Source organism: Malus sylvestris, chromosome 3 (genome assembly GCF_916048215.2).
Source record: "Malus sylvestris chromosome 3, drMalSylv7.2, whole genome shotgun sequence".
Lineage (NCBI taxonomy): Eukaryota > Viridiplantae > Streptophyta > Magnoliopsida > Rosales > Rosaceae > Malus > Malus sylvestris.
In genome coordinates this window covers 27,553,834-27,571,520 of record NC_062262.1, presented here as the reverse complement: position 1 = coordinate 27,571,520, position 17,687 = coordinate 27,553,834, and the positions used below count along the sequence as shown (strand labels likewise).

The 17,687-nt window shown below is 40.0% G+C and overlaps 1 long non-coding RNA gene across 1 annotated transcript; it reads left to right on the top strand.

Annotated features, from left to right (window-relative positions):
- Positions 1 to 1,339: 1,339 nt before the first annotated feature.
- Positions 1,340 to 8,420, top strand: LOC126614247 (uncharacterized). Its single transcript, XR_007620332.1, has 2 exons — positions 1,340 to 1,469; positions 8,308 to 8,420. It is a non-coding gene; the product is annotated as an uncharacterized LOC126614247 (long non-coding RNA).
- The last annotated feature ends 9,267 nt before the right edge of the window (positions 8,421 to 17,687 follow it).

Here is a 17,687-nt window from a genome sequence, read left to right as displayed (position 1 = left end):
TAGCATAAAAGCTTATTTTTAGTTACGGTTCCGAAGTTCAATATTAATTTTACTTTGCCTTTCCCAAAAGTTACAATTACTCTTTGAAATTTAAAATTCGTTTTATTTTAACTAGTGAACTTTTTCTCTTTTCTGAAACTCATGAGTCGCCTCTTGAAATATATTTGACACCCAATAATAAAACTATGTCATATATGAAATGATTTTGATTATAAATCTTCATTATGAGTTAACATTCAACAATTAGAAAATGTTAAGTGTTGATGCACAAAATCAGTGAGAATTTTGGTACAACAGAAAGTGTCAAGTTTGTGATGTTCGCTAGATTGCTCCGGTCACTAATGTGGATAAGTATGTAAATGGATAGAAACAGGGAAGCAAACACAAGATGTACGTGATTCACCTAGATTGGCTACGTCTACGGAGTAGAGAAGTTCTCATTAATTGTGAAGGGTTTACACAAGTACATAGGTTCAAGCTCTCCTATTTATAAGTTCTAATGCATGATTTAGTACAAATGACATTAGAGATTATTATGGGAGAATGATCTCCTTTTATAGAAGAGAGTTTCTAGCTTTGTTCTGACATTGACATATGTCGTGTTGTGATTGGCCTCTGATGTTGACACGTGTCGCGCTATGATTGGCTTCTGATGTCGACACGTGTCGCACTGTGATTGGCATCCTGGTTAGAGGGAAACTCTTATGGGTCATTGACGGTATAACATTGACCGATGCTCAGTAGTTTCGGGATTGGTCAAGTATGGTACAAACAGTGCTCCCTTAAGTTCCCAAGTGAAAGAAGCTCCTCGGTTGGAGACTTGCAAGATCCAAGCCACTGAGTAATCACGAAACTTCTAAGTACCGAAGCGTTGACACACCCCGACCGAGATCAAGGCATGTTGGCCGTCACGTGAGAGTGACGTAGCCATGTGCACAGTGCGGAAGCAATAAAGATAAGAAATATACGAATAATTAAGAACTAAATTACTAGAGTGCACTACTAAACAGAAAGTGATAGGAGTTAGTTACAACTGTGAACACTCCTAATCAAAGCATAAAGTCTAGGTGCAGTCTAGTGGGACAAGTACTAGTTATACAATACTAGAAATGTCATACTATTGTTTAAATGAGTCAGAACTGCCGACGTCCTCGAGCCACCAACAGCAAGCTTACTTAAAACATGGAGGGGCACAAAACAGAAAACGTGAGTGGGCAAAAACAAATGTTTTACAAAATCATTTCATTTATCAACATTGTTGATGCACAAAATCAGTGAGAACTTTGGTACAACAGAAAGTGTCAAGTTTGTGACCTTCGCTAGATTGCTCCGGTCAATAGTGTGGATAAGTATGCAAATGGGTAGAGATAGGGAAGCAAACACAAGATGTACGTGGTTCACCCAGATTGGCTACGTCTACGGAGTAGAGGAGTTCTCATTAATTGTGAAGGGTTTACACAAGTACATAGGTTCAAGCTCTTCTTTTATGAGTACTAGTGAATGATTTAGTACAAATGATATTAGGAAATATTATGAGAGAATGATCTCTATTTATAGAAGGGAGTTTCTAGTTTCATTCTGATATTGACACGTGTCGTGTTGTGATTGGCTTCTGATGTTGACACGTGTCGCGCTATGATTGGCTTCTAATGTCGACACGTGTCGCGTTCTGATTGGCCTCCTGGTTAGAGGGAAACTCTTCTGGGTCCTTGACTGTATAACGTTGACCGGTGCTTAGTAGTTTCGGGATTGGTCAAGTATGGTACAAACAGTACTCCCCTAAGTTCCCGAGTGAGGAAAGCTCCTCGGTTGGGGACTTGCAAGATCCAAGCCATTGAGTAATCACGAAACTTCTAAGTACCGAAGTGTGGTATCATTTTCACTTGCCTTATCTGTCTCATACGTAGATGTGGCATCTTCTTTGGAAGTACTTTTCCTCCATCCAGGGGTGGTATCTTTAACCGATGAAGATGCACAAGGTAATGTATCAATTTCACTTGAAGCTTACTTGTAGTTTTGGGCTTGGTCAAGTGCGATAAAAAACCCCATAGTAGGAGTCCCCCAAGTCGCCGAGCTAGGAGATTTGCCAAAAGAGGTAACAGACAAGGTAAGCAATCAGACTTCCAAGCAAGCAACCTGGATCGGAGGTTCGACTTCGGCTTCTGGTTGATTGTTCTTCTTCTCCTTGTGTCGTAAACAGCAACAAGGATAAGGAAAAGCAAATGGAAAAGAGATGATATGAGGTACTTTTGCTTTTGAAGAAGTAACTTTCCACAGGCTTATTCTTGAACTGGGCTGGAGGGTTTTCTGGTTTCCTCCGGAGTATAAGGCCGACTCAAGAATTTGAGGGTCAAAACAAGTCCATCAAATCAAGAGTACCTTCAACCTTGATGATATGGGATACTTTTGCTGTTGACGAAGTAGTGGATGAATAAGCCTGTGTTCTGTTGCGCTTGTCTCCACATGCTTCCTTGTATCCTTCTCACTTGCCCTATCTGTTCCTCAGGCAGATGTGGTATCTGTTCTGGAAGCATAAGATGTTGAAGATGAGTACTCGAGAGCAATGTCAGGTAAGTAGTCAGGCAAGGGGTTCCAGGCAGTCAGTTCCTGACTGGAAGCTTGATGCCAAGTGCTGACTGATTGTTTTCTTTCTCCTCGTCTTATAAGTAAGAACAAGGGCAAAGGAAAAGATAGGGAAAAAGCATGATATGAGATACTCTTGCTTTTGACCTTGATGATATGAGATACTTTTGCTCTTGTGTGGCTAGTTTGCGTAGGTATTATTGGGGAGGAAGAAAGCTGAGTATTTCGAGAGGCTTCGTTGGGAGTGCCCTCTCAGATATGAGGAATGGTTGAGCATTTTTGCAGGTCTGCCTGTCCATGGAGGATGGAGGTTGACATATATAGGAGTTTCCCTAACAACAAGTAGTAATGCTATTCCTTTACCCTTCTTGGTCGTAGCAATGTAGTGGGAGCTGCAAGCTTCACGTGTTTTAACTTTGTCAGAGCACTTTGAAAAAGTGGTATGCGGTATCTGGAAAGCTGATGTTGCGTGTGAAGATTGCAGACAAGCTTTATCCAAGGAAATCTGATTCTTGAAGTTCGGAGAGCGATGCCTCTTTGGTTTTCGAACAAGCAATCATGTCGGGGATCTGGCTCTCGAGATTCAGAGAACGGTGCCTCTTCGATTTTTTAGAAAGCAATCCTATTGGGAGTCTGGCTCTTGAGATTCGAAGAGCGGTGCCTCTTCGATTTTTGAGAAAGTAATCATGTTGGGAGTCTGGCTCTCGAGATTCGGAGGGCGGTGCCTATTTGATTTTTGAGCAAGTAATAATGCTATTCTTTTACCCTTCTTGGTCATAGCAATGTAGTGGGAGCTGCAAGCTTCACATGTTTTAACTTTGTCAGAGCGCTTTGAAAAAGTGGTTTGTGGTATCTGGAAAGCTGATGTTGCGTGTGAAGATTGCAGACAAGTTTTATCCAAGGAAATCTGGTTCTCGAAGTTCGGAGAGTGGTGCCTTTTCGGTTTTCGAACAAGCAATCCTGTTGGGGATTTGACTCTCGAGATTCAGAAAACGATGCCTCTTCAATTTTTGAGAAAGCAATCATGTTGGGAGTCTGTCTCTTGAGATTCGGATAGCAGTGTCTTTTTTATTTTTGAGAAAGTAATCCTGTTGTGAGTGTTTTCTCGAATGTGAGTAAAGGTTGGGCATTTTTACCAGTCTGCCTTGCCACGAAGCACGGAGCACGGAGGTTGACACACATTGAGATTTTCTAGTTATCAAGCAGTGGTGCTGTTCCCTTACCCTTGTGGGTAATAGTAGGGTAGTTGGACCTTCAAAATTTATGTGTCTAAACTTTGTTAGAGATCTTTGGCAAAGTTATCTATGGTACTCGATGAGTTGATGTTGCGTGTGGAAAGTGGTGCCTCTTCGGAATCCGGAGAGTGGTGCCTATTCGATTCTTGAACCAATAACCCTGTTACCCTTTCTTTTATAAGGGCACCAATTGTGTGCAAGAAGTACATTCAGAGAGTTTATTGCTTGTAGGAATTTTCCCCTTACTTCAGAGATGTTGATGCACAAAACCGGAAGTCTTGGAATAACGTAAATCTAGTCGTGAATCTGCAAGAAATGTAAATAACACAAGATGTATCATGGTTCACCCCAAGGTTTAGGATACGTCCACACTGATTGTATTGTATTTCTCTTAAAAGTGAGGGAGATAACCTCTGTAATGAGAGAAGATGTGAGAGGGTGAGAAGGCTCCAGAAATGGCCTCTATGTTGGCCTCCTCTAATTATGAGGGTGATGGGTCATTTTATAGAATAAGGACTCCTCACTTATTACATATTTGCCATTTCCTTTATCACATAATTACATTTAAGTCCCCCAAGTATTTATACGAGATCTAAATATGAGACCCTAAATATGGTATAAACAGTAGTCCCCCAAGTCTTCAGTCAAGAGAGTCTTTTGGTTGGGGACTTGAAATTCAGTCCATGTGTGGGCCGAAGTAACTAGATGTTGTCTTGAACTGATGCTCGATATGAGGCGGTGCTTAATCTGAAATGATGCTCAACTAGAAGTAGCACATGCTGCGAGGCTGCTCGGCTTGTGGCTTGTGTTGCCTTGGTTGGCTTAGCTTGTGGCGTTTGAAAGTGAGGGAGTCCCTTTTATAGAATAAGGGCTCGCTCCTCAATACATAAATATGGGCTAGAGTTGATGCTCACGGCGAGGTGGTTGCTCAATAGGCGGCGATGCTCTCTAATGATGGTGAGGGAATCCTTTTTATAGAATAAGGGCTCGCTCCTCAATACATGAATAATGGGTTAGAGTTGATGCTCGCGGCGAGGCGGTTGCTCAGTAGGCGGCGATGCTCTCTAATGATGGTGAGGGAGTCCCTTTTATAGAATAAGGGCTCGCTCCTTAATATATGAATAATGGGTTAGAGTTGATGCTCACGGCGAGGCGGTTGCTTAGTAGGCGACGATGCTCTCTAATGATGGTGAGGGAGTCCCTTTTATAGAATAAGGGCTCGCTCCTCAATACATGAATAATAGGCTAGAGTTGATGTTCTCTAATGGTAGTGATGGAGTCCATTTTATAGAATAAGAGTTTGCTCCTCAATACATAAATAATGGGCTAGAGTCCCCCAAGTATTTTTCATGAGGCCCAGTTAAGGCTCAATATATGGTGTATAATTTAGTCCCTCAAGTCTTCGGTCAATAGAGTCTGTTAGCTAGAGACTTCAAATTGAATCCATGTATGGGCCAAAGTGGCGGTTGTTCGGATGCGGTATTTGTATACCCTGCACTGAAGCTTTATAGGTGAAGATTTGCAAGTGAAGCTTTGAAGCTAGAGCTCTGTAAATGAAGCTTTTGAAGCTAGAGCTCTGTAAATGAAGCTTTTGAAGCTAGAACTTTTGTAAATGAAGCTTTTGAAGCTAGAGCTTTGTAAATGAAGCTTTTGAAGCTAGAGCTTTTGTAAATGAAGCTTTTGAAGCTGATTGACACGAGTGATGCTCATGAATGTTTATGTTGATTGACATGAGTGATGCTCATGGATGTTGACATGAGTGATGCTCATGAATGTTTATGTATGATTGGATGAGTGATGCTCATGAATGTTTATGTATGATTGACATGAGTAATGCTCATGTATGTTTATGTATGATTGACATGAGTAATGCTCATGTATGATTTGAAGTACTGGGCGTACTTTTGATCACCTGGTTGGTGGCATGAAAGAGAGTACGGGTTGTACATTTCATCACCTGGTTGGTGGCATGAATGGCTAGTTGCCAAATGATATTAGAGTACGAGTTGTACATTTCATCACCTGGTTGGTGGTAATAGCGACAGGTTGCCGAATAATTTTTGGAGTACTGGGCATACTTTTGGTCACCTGGTTGGTGATAATAGCAGCAAGTTGCCGAATAATTTTGGAAGTATTTGGCGTACTTTTGATCACCTGGTTGGTGCTATTTTGGGCTTATGGGCTTTCGCCCTCCACGACATGCCAGCCCATTTATTTTGGGCTTTATTTTTATTTTTTTTTAGTTACCCTCTAATGGGGTTTATACATATTACCCTCTGATGGGGTTTATACAGATGTTTCCGAAAGATAAGGAAAATAAATTACATCATTAAAAAATAAGGAAAGTAAAACACATTATTCTGGTGGGGTGTTTATTCCTTGCTTTTGCAGTGTCGCCATGTGCTCTCGCCATCTGCTTTTGGTTTCTCTTTCTGTTTCCTGAAATATTCTTTTACCGACATCATGATCTTTTTCTTTTTCTTTATTCTGATCTCTTTCCTCCTCCTTTTTTTTTTTTTGAGTAGGCGTAGTGGATGACCTACTTGACAGCGGATTGCATGTCTTTCCAGCTCTTTCCTCTTTCTTTTATTCCACTTTTGCTTTCTCAGAGCTGGTTGATGATTTTCTTGCTTCTGTGCATTGAAGGCAATGATTAAAGGAGACGGTATCCTGAACCAGATGACAAGATGTTACACTATCTAAGAATATTCCCTGGACTCACGAATAAAAATGAATGCTTCGAGGGAAGACGAGAGCTTCTGACTCTGACTGGGAGCTTTTGAGTTTTGAGATAATCATCATTGATGAGCATTGCACTTCTCTCTCCCCAGTCAGAACTCAAATGTCGAAATAGAGCTCCGGCAACGGAACCTGATCTCAAGAACTGCCAACCAGCCAGCATTGCAATAGAGAGATGGACATCAACTAGCACCACAACTCTGACCTCTCCACTACATGATCTATAATTTACCATGTAACCTAATCTTCCCCCATAGCCTATGTTGTCAGATTTCCACTGGGCCAACCCGATGCGGCTGGGAATAATGTGGAACATAAGCAGCGTCTGGAGGGACTTCAGGTTGCCCTTTTCGAGCAAGAACCATTTGAATTCTGGGTCGAGCTGAAGCTTGAGGGCCTCGTTTTTTAAAGCGAAGATAGTGACCGTCGCGATGGAGATCCGAAGCAAGAAGAAAGACGGAGCCAGAACCGGAGTAAGCCCCCCAGCTTGAATGTCAGCCAAACCAGACTTTAGAGCCTTGTTATTGGGATCGATCTCGAGACCCTTCTTATAAGCCGAAACGGCGTACCTCCGTCGACCTGCACGGTCTCTCCGGCACCAAATCTTTTTTCTCTGAATCGTTTCTGCCTCGAAAAAGTACTTCGTATCTTCCACTTGAAGGTCTAAAAGGACCTTCGGTTTCTTCCACTTTGGCAGCCAGAGAGAGGCAAGTGACGGCCACAAGCTAGACCATCCACGACTTGTCTCTCTGGAAATGGAAGCTTGAGATGAACCGATCGAAGTAGTTAACGGCTAGGATTGCAGTGAGGGCTGTGAACCCGTAATGGGCGTTTCGATTGAGCATCCACAACACTGCATCACGGCGAGCCACGGAGATCAAAGAGTCATCTGTTCCCATGAAAACCATGATGGGCTGGAGATTAATCTAGATGAGGCTGATGAGGATTACGGCCAGAAGTAGGATTAAAACCATACGCTGGATGGAGAGGGAGATGAGGTCATAATTCTTGTTGTCGTATGCTTGGCTGCAAACAGGTTCAAGGCTATATGCTAGTCCCATTAGGACAGAGTATCCGGTGATGTTGGTGAAGCCGAGGGACAGTGTGCCACCGGCTAGCTCTAGACTTTCAAGCCTGCCCAGGAATATGATCGACACCGTGGCTCGGATAAACACCAAACAGTTCATGGCCATTATGGGAAATGCCATCCCCTATAGCTCTCTAAGCTCTTCCAACACTTGAGAAGTAGAAGGGAACTTGTGGGAGCAAATATCTAGGTCCTTATCTGCCATTTGTGTTTGCTGCACAAGAAAATGGTGGTATTTTTTTCTTCTTTTGGTTAGCTTGTATAATCTGTGTTTGCAGAAAACCGAAAAAGGAAGTATGGAGTGAGAGGACAAAAGTAGAAGGCTTTTTGGAAAAGCCCAAGGAGGGAGATTCTGGGTTCTTGGGTTATGCAGATTCTTGGTGGAGGGATGAAAAAAATGAAAGAGAGCCGACACAGCTTTTCGTGTCGATTCCCACAGACGGCGCCAAATGTTGATGCAAAAAATCAGTGAGGACTTTGGTACAACAGAAAGTGTCAATTTTGTGACATTCGCTAGATTGCTCCGGTCACTATTGTAGATAAGTATGCAAATGGGTAGAGACAGGGAAGCAAATACAAGATGTATATGGTTCACCCAGATTGGCTACGTCCACGGAGTAGAGGAGTTCTCATTAATTGTGAAGGGTTTACATAAGTACATAGGTTCAAGCTCTCCTTTTATGAGTACTAGTGAATGATTTAGTACAAATGATATTAGGAAATATTGTGAGAGAATGATCTCTATTTATAAAAGAGAGTTTCTAGTTTCATTCTGATATTGACACATGTCGTGTTGTGATTGGCGTCTAATGTTGACACGTGTCGCGCTATGATTGGCTTCTGATGTTGACACGTGTCGAGTTGTGATTGGCCTCCTGGTTGGAGGGAAACTCTTCTGGGTCTTTGACGGTATAACGTTGACCGGTGCTTAGTAGTTTCGGGATTGGTCAAGTATGGTACAAACAAACATAACTAACCATTCGCTGTAAAACATGTATACTTTTCCCAGAATCAAGATATAAGCATATACATATATATATATATATATCTGAAATCATATCAATTCAGTTCATACTTTATATAATCATATTCATATGTATGCCATGCCAAAATATAACAAAGTAAACAATCCAGGTAAGAATGATTTCATGGAAATATGATATGTTAGCCGGAACTTCTGTGGTACTCTATACGGCTGAATTCATAGCTCAAACTCAATCTAGCCGGAATCACTACTATGACCTATACGGCAATATACCGCACATAAGTCGGATCCCCTAGAAAGGGTTTGTACGACAAGATTGTGTGAGATATAATTATGCTCAACTCTATTCTCTCATAATAGCCGGGCGATAAATTGCTAGTCATCTACGAGTTGGAACCATGAATAAGGTCTGTACGATAAGACTATGCACTTAAGTTGGATCCAATATGAGCATATAGTGCGGGAGGTGACATAAATAAACAGGCATGTACTTCATATCTCTGGCTAAATCACAATCACCCTAGGTGCAGTTTTATGAGCTCAACGTTGTTTAATCATATATCACATCATTGATGATTCACATAACCAAACGTAACTTACCTGAACTTACCTATGCCTCCACAGCACCACATTTATTTATATATGCAACCATGAATGCATATTCAAATTATAAAAGCATTTGGCATTTTATTTCAAAGCATACTTTCTTAAAAATGCATTTCTGGGAAATATATAAAGTATATAAATATATACTGAAAACAAAAGCCCACTCACTAATATGTCGAAAGGTCGTAGCCCCTGAGTCGCCCGTGGATATGCTCGTCCTCGGGATAAGTCTCACCTATATGCGAATTAACTATAAAAACGTTATTTTAAAGCACGTAGGCAAAACTAGCTAATAACTTCTTATACATTGCTCAATTTGGGTATATGAATATACCACAGTAATCTACACAACCTCACAAACATCGTGATATTTTTAGAAAATTTTTCCTATGGCTCACGCGCCCTCACCCGTATCACCTTCAACCTCCAGACGCCAGAACTGTGTCACCAGCGCCGGATTCTAGGCAAACCTGTAACTGCCCATTTTTCACTCGTTTTTGCACCATTTTTCACGTATTTTATACCAAAATGAAGCTCTTAATTTGTAGAACACAATCATACTAATTTAAAGTTCTAAAAGTCACGGAATCTCACCGGAGAATTCCAAGAAAACCGACCAAACTTCGTCCACACGATCCTGACGTTCAAAACCTTCAAATGAAGCACTCCGAGCTTCCTTGGGACCTCACTAAGCTTCTTACAAGCTTCAAATTCCCAAAAACATCCATAATTACGTGTGCATGAATGATGCGAATTTTACTTAACACACAAATTAAACCCTCTTGTATCAATTGTAGTAAAGAATGTAAGTATGGATCGTTCTGGACCGGGGATTAGGAGGGCTTGCTAATAACCTCTAAACTGACTTAAAAACATAAAATTAAGTTTAAAACACCAAACTAGACTCAAAGGATGCAATACAAACTAAAAAGACTCAAAACTAGTTTAAAAGACTCAAAACAGCTTAAAACAATGAATTAGACACTAAACTGACTCTAGGGATGGTTTTGAACGAAATTAGGTTCTAACTTGACTCAAGACACTTAAAAACACAAATCAAAACAGATTTTGACTAATAAAACACTTTAAAGTAAAGGGGGATTTGATTTTGACGAATTTGAAAACAAAACGAACAGATTGTAAACTAAAACAGATTTTGGACGAATTTGGGTAAACTATGGATGATAGGCTAGCTAGAGGGTTCTTCTCCACACATGACACACTTGCACATAAACCAATTTTCAGTTGTTCTTTCGATAAATCATGAAACTCAACACCCCAAGTTAATTAAGTCCGCTTAAATTAACCTTCAAGTTCTCCTTAAGTTATTGAATTGGATGGGAAAGCGCATACAACAATTCAAGCATTCTTCAAAAGTCCTTTTCGTGAACAGCACAATAAAGATACAATCAAAGATCATTAAGCATTATGAAAACTATAAGTATTGACGAGGCATTCGTTACTATGATGAGCATGAAACTCCTGCCAAGAATTCATTTAACACGATCGTTTATAAGCGACCTCCACTACTTGTGAATATAAGTTTGTAACTATTAGGTGAAACTCCTTTATACTCTAGCATCATATTCATGCATGCAAACTAAGTGTGCACTCTTAATAAACATACACGAATAAGTTATTAATCAAGCAGTTAAACAAATTGAATTCACAACTTATGAAATCACAACTGAAGGTAATCAATTCATATTGCAAATATGTTCATGGCTTTGAATTCCCCCTAGCTAAGGGGGGTTTAGTTCCTCATACTCATAAAGCAAAGATAAACAAATTTAGACATTGAAAACAAAAGAATGAAAACACCTAAAAACGCTCCAACAATCCAACTTGAATGGCAAGCACGTCCAATGGTCCTCCTTCTTCTCTTTGTTGCGGCACAAGGTATGGTTTGATGGATGCATATGGATATATGGAAGGGAATGGCTGAATGTGTTTAGGTTGGATGGAGGTCACGGCAAGGAAAGGGAAATGAAGGTGCATGGAATTGTGTTTTTGTTGTGGGAATGTGTAGAATGGTTAAAAAGAAAAGACTCTGCCTTGCAGCAGAATATGTCTTCCTCCCTTCTCCCTAAATTGTCCCCCAATATGTGTCTTTGGATGGATATATTTATAGTCTAGGGAGAGGATGTAGTGGGTGGTGGTAATGAGTGGATGTAGTGGTAGGTGAATATGTTGGGTGGTTGAAATGAGTGGATGTGTTGGGTGAAATGAGTGGATGTAGTGGTAGGTGAATGGATGTGTTGGGTGAAAAGAGTGGATGTAGTGGTAGGTGAATGTGTTGGGTGGTTGTAATGAGTGGATGTGTTGGGTGAAATGAGTGGATGTAGTGGTAGGTGAATGTGTTGGGTGGTTGTAATGAGTGGATGTGTTGGGTGAGATGAGTGTGCTAAAATGGTTATTTACAGGGAGAGGATAATGCACAAACTTCAAATTTCGTCCATTCCTTTTGCTCCAAGCATATGCTATCCATTCTATGCCCAAAAATGCTCCAAAATGCACCTCTTTGCCACATTAACCCTTTGGACCTACAAACACACGAAAATAGCTTAAAATAATAAAATAACTACAAACTAACAACATAAATGCCAAGAAACAAGCTAACTAAGTCGCATAAATATGCTCCTATCAATGAACAGTGCACAAATCGGGGGTTATGAAAAACTAGGGGTTTCAAAGGTATCCTTACCTGAAATGGGAACCAATCGACTCGTCTGGGCTTCACGAACATAATAGTACCATTTTCTTCCTCGATCAGTGAGGTTTGAGAGGTCATTAGTGTTTGTCCGTACAAGAAGAAGGAGAGAGAGAGTCCGAGAGATGAGAAAGAGCACGGGAAGAAGGGAGAGGTGCTGTGTATGGTCCACAACTAGTCAACATTTAGTCATAACCAAGGTTTCTTAGTTCCTAAGTGGTTCTAAGAACTTAGGGAAACTCAATTAATCACATTTCAAAACAAATCACACATCACGCACTTTAACGTCCAAAGGCAAAATTGTCATTTCACATCAACGAAACTTAGTTATTCGGGACGGGCTGTGACAAACGTGGTATTATTTTCATTGCCTCTACCTCATAGGTAGAAGTGGCATCTTTTTCTAGAGGTATTTGTCCTCCATCCAGGAGTGGTATCTTTAACCGATGGAGATGCACAAGGTAATGTATCAATTTCACTTGAAGCTTACTTGTAGTTTCGAGCTTGGTCAAGCGCTATACAAACTCTATAGTAAAAGTCTCCCAAGTCTCTGAGCGAGGAGATTTGCCAAAAGAAATGACAAACAAAGTAAGCAATTAAAGTTCCAAGTAGTCAGTCTCAGATCGAAAGTTTGATCTCGTGTTCCGGCTGATTGTTCTCATTCTCCTTGTTCTGTAAACATCAACAAGGACAAAGAAAAGAACATAGAGAAAAGATGATATGAGATACTTTGGCTTTTGAAGAAGTAATAGGTGAATCAGCACGTGTTCTATTGCGATTGTCTTCACATGCTTCCTTGTATCCTTTTCACTTGCCCTATATGTTCCTCAAGCAGATGTGGTATCTTCTCTGGAAGCACAAGATGTTGAAGATGAGTACTAAAGAGAAATGATAGGTAAGTAATCAGGCAAGGGGTTCTAGGCAGTTAGTTCCTGACTGGAAGCTTGATTCCAAATGCTGACTCTCGAAGTTTGGAGAGTGGTGCCTCTTCGATTTTCGAACAAGAAGATATGTTGAAGATCTGACTCTCGAAATTCGGAGAGTGTTGCCTCTTTGATTTTTAAACAAGCAAATATGTTGAATGTGTGCTATTGGATATGAGGAAAAATTAGGCATTCTTGTAAGTATGGTTTTCACGAAAGATGGAGGTCGACACATCTAGGGATTTGCCAATTAGCCAGTAGTGGTGCTGTTCATTTACCTCTTGTGGGTAATAGTTAGGGTAGTTGGGGCTACAAAATTCACATGCCTTAGCTTGGTCAACGATCTTTGAGAAAGCTACCCATGGTACCCGAAAAGCTGATGTTGCGTGTGGGTAGTGTTGACAAATTTTATCCAGGAAGATATGGCTCTCGAGATTCAAAGAGCAATGCTTCTTCGATTTTTGAACAAGCATCCCTGTTGCCCTTTCTTTTACAAGGGTAAAGCATTTGGGTTGAAATAATTCTCCTTTGATTTCCCGAGTGAGGAAAACTTCTCGGTTGGAGACTTGAAAGATCCAAGTTACTGAGCAGTCTTGAAACTTCCAAGTACCGAGGTGTAGTAGTATATGGTAGGAGTCCTCCAAGTCTCCGGTCGAGAGAGTTGACGAAATAGGTGTCTTGCTAGTAGCCAAGTTTCCAAAGTAACAAAACTTCACCATTTTCCTTTCTAAGTAGTAGCCCAAAACTCCTCATTCATATATATTTGTTATGAAAGTTGTTAGGCCCAAAGATGGGGAGACCTAGGCCCCTTTTTTTTTTTTTTTTTTTTTTTGAATTTTCAATTTTTTTTGAATTTTGAATTTTCAAATTTAAAAAAAAATATATATATATTGGTACCATGAATTGATTTTGCTTTATGCTATCTTGATCAAGAGTGTGTGAAGCTTTTGGCATTTGTAGTTGCCCTCCATTTATTGAAGCTTTCGTTGGTGAAGCTTTGTAGGTGAAGCTTTTGTGTTGAAGCCTTATAGGTGAAACTTTGAGGTTGAAGCATTGTTGGGTACCATGAATTGATTTTACTTCATACTATTTTGATCAAGAGTGTGTGAAGCTTTTGACATTTGTAGTTACCCTCCATTTGTTGAAGCTTTTGTTGGTGAAGCTTTGTGGTGAATCTTTTATATTAAAGCTTTGTAGTGAAGCTTTGAGGTTGAAGCTTTGTTGGGTACCATGAATTGATTTTGCTTCACACTATCTTGATCAAGCACTCCATTTGTTGAAGCTTTTGTTGGTGAAGCTTTGTAGGTGAAGCTTTTGTGTTGAAGCCTTATAGGTGAAGCTTTGTGGTTGAAGCATTGTTAGGTACCATGAATTGATTTTGCTTCACACTATCTTGATCAAGATTGTGTGAAACTTTTGGCATTTGTAGTTGCCTTCCATTTGTTGAAGCTTTTGTTGGTGAAGCTTTGTGGTGAAGTTTTTATGTTTAAGCTTTGTAGGTGAAGCTTTGAGGTTGAAGCTTTTTTGGGTACCATGAATTAATTTTGCTTCACACTATCTTGATCAAGAGTGTGTGAAGCTTTTGGCATTTATAGTTGCCCTCAATTTGTTGAAGCTTTTGTTGGTGAAGCTTTGAGGTTGAAGGTTTTTAGTGAAGCTTAGTAGGTGAGGCTTTGTAGTGAAGCTTGGTAGGTGAAGCTTTTGTGTTGAAGCTTTTTAGGTGAAGCTTTAAGGTTGAAGTTTTGTAGGTGAAGCTTTTGTGTTCAAACTTTGTAGGTGAAGTTTTGAGGTTGAAGCTTTGTTGGATACCATGAATTGATTTTGTTCACACTATCTTGATCAAGAGTGTGTGAAGCTTTTGGCATTTGTAGTTGCCCTCCATTTGTTGAAGCTTTTGTTGGTGAAGCTTTGAGGTTGAAGCTTTGTAGTGAAGCTTAGTATGTGATGAAGCTTTTTAGGTGAAGCTATGAGGTTGAAGCTTTGTAGGTGAAGTTTTTGTGTTGAAGCTCTGTAGATGAAGCTTTGAGGTTGAAGCTTTGTTGGGTACCATTAATTGATTTTGCTTCACATTATCTTGATCAAGAGTGTGAAGCTTTGGGCATTTGTAGTTGTCCTCCATTTGTTGAAGCTTTTGTTGGTGAAACTTTGTGGTGAAGCTTTGTAAGTGAAGCTTTAATGTTGAAGCTTTTGTTGGTGAAGCTTTATAGGTGAAGCTTTAATGTTGAAGCTTTGTAAGTGAAGCTTTTGTGTTGAACTTTTGTAGGTGAAGCTTTGAGGTTGAAGCTTTGTTGGGTACCATGAATTGATTTTGCTTCACATTATCTTGATCAAAAGTGTGTGAAGCTTTTGGCATTTGTAGTTGCCCTTCATTTGTTGAAGCTTTTGTTGGTGAAGCTTTGTAGGTGAAACTTTGAGGTTGAAGCTTTGTAAGTGAAACTTTGAGGTTGAAGCTTTGTAAGAGAAGCTTTGATGTTGAAGCTTTGTAGGTGAAGCTTTGATGTTGAAGCTTTGTAGGTGAAGCTTTGTAGGTGAAGTTTTGAAGGTTGAAGCTTTGAGGGTTGAAACTTTGTGATGAAGCTTTGAGGTTGAAGCTTTATAGGTGAAGCTTTGAAGGTTAAAGCTTTGTTGACACCATAAATTGATTTTGCTTCACACTATCTTCATCAAGAGTGTGAGGCTTTTGAGAATTGTGGGTTGAACTGCTTTGATGAAGCTTTGTTAGCACCATAAATTGATTTTGCTTCACACTATCTTGATCAATAGTATGTGAAGCTTTTGAGAATTGTAGTTGTCATCCATTTGTTGAAGTTGTTGAATTTTTCAATTTTCCTTTTTTTTTTTGGGGGAAATTGGAAATTAATTTGAAAATGTGGGAGAGACAACATATACAAATTTTGCTTCCACACTGTTGAGCAAGAGATTGTGATGCAAGCCACACCTTATAGTGGTCGAAGGTTTGGATGAACTATATAAATTAAATTTGCTTCGAACAGTCTTAATCAACAGTGTGTGAAGCTTTCTATGAGTTGTAGTATTTGCATTGTTACAGAGGAGAAATGTCTGAAGCAGATGCAAGAGGGCTGAAGAGTTTGATCTTCGTATACCATGCACTGAAGCCATTGTTGGCTTGCAATAAGACTTTGTTGGTGACTATAAATCTTGTTGGGCATAAGTGCTCCCTTAGTTGAGTTGTAAAGCTTGAAGGTTTTTTATTATTTGTAAATGCTATGAGTTCACATGTACAAGTTGTACCACTCGTCTTCTAGTTGGTGGAATGAATGGTGAGTTGCTTTCATCACTTGGTTGGTGGTACAAAGGTGAGTTTCTTCATCACTTTTCATCACATTTCATCACTTAGTTAGTGGCATGAATGAGAGTACGAGTTGTACATTTCATCACCTGGTTGGTAGCATGAAGATGAGTTCCTTCTTCACCTGGTTAGTGATAAGAATGGCAAGTTGCCAAATAATATTAGAGTGCAGGTTGTACATTTCATCACCTGGTTGGTGGCACGAAGGTGAGTTCCTTCATCACCTAGTTGGTGAGAATAAGGGCAAGGTGGCGAGACACATTGTAGCAAATGTCGAATGAAACAAAGTATGTTGAACCCTTTCAAAGAACAGTTGGCTTATGTATGAATGTGTTGGAATGTATGATGTTTATGTATGAATGTGTTAGAATGTATGATGTTTATGTTGATTGATATGAATGATGCTTATGAATGTTTTGCTATGCATGAAGGAATCCATGATTTCGATATGTGAACCATGTTAGTTGTAACCCTTAGTATCACTAACTCTGTGTCAAAGTACGCTTGTTAGAGCTCTGAGTTAGAGTATAGAGGTAGGTTAGCGTAGACCAAGTGTTCCAATGTTAGGAATGCAAAAACTCAGAAGAAGTTGTCTGAATTATCTCTTCTTTAAATATTTGCCGAATAGCTTGTGTGACAAAAGATCTCAAACGGTTGAGGGTCAAAACATTTGTAATGTGTATGTCTTTTTATAATAAAATTTCCTTCAGTACCTAGTCCTCCACTTTGAAAGAGTGAGGCTTGGCCCCATAGTCATAATAGTCGACGGTACGTTCACCCCTGGTTGTCTTGATATGAACTTTTATCCCTCTTGTTGTAATGCGCTTGCTGAGAGTAAAAATCTTTCCCCTTACCAAGAGACGAATACGTTTGGTGACTTAGCAAGCAGCTAAATGAGGCAGGAGAGGATGCAATGGGTGTCTGAATGACCAAGATCTCCTCACTTGGTAGAACTTGACTTCCACTTCCCACTTGTTGATAGGGGTTAACCATATGGGGGTTCCCTTGGTATGTCTTTACCTCGGCAAATGCATGATTGTAAGTTTGCATCATTACCTAAGAGTAAGTCTTCCAAGTGTTAGCATTCATCATGTACTTGAAGAAGCATTCATGCATGCCTACCATGAAGGCCTTGAATGTTGTTTTATCATCTGCCTCAGCACAACGAAAGTACTCATAGCAGAAGCGACCGGCATATTCACGCAATGACTCATTTGATTTCTGACAAATAATGTATAGCTCATCAGCGGAGTGTAAGCGATCAGCTTGGAAGATGTGTTGAGCCACAAAAAGTCTCTTTAGCTCAGCGAAGGAATCCATAGTATTAGGTCGAAGACGACAATACCAATTGAGAGCTCCACTAGAGAGAGTTGAGGGGAATATAAGACATCGTTCCTCATCATTGTGTCTTCGGTATGCCATGGTAAATTCAAAGAGGTATATATGCTTAATCAGATCTTCCTTCCCAGTATAAGATTTCATGCTAAGCTTCTGTTTCGTTTCTCCTTG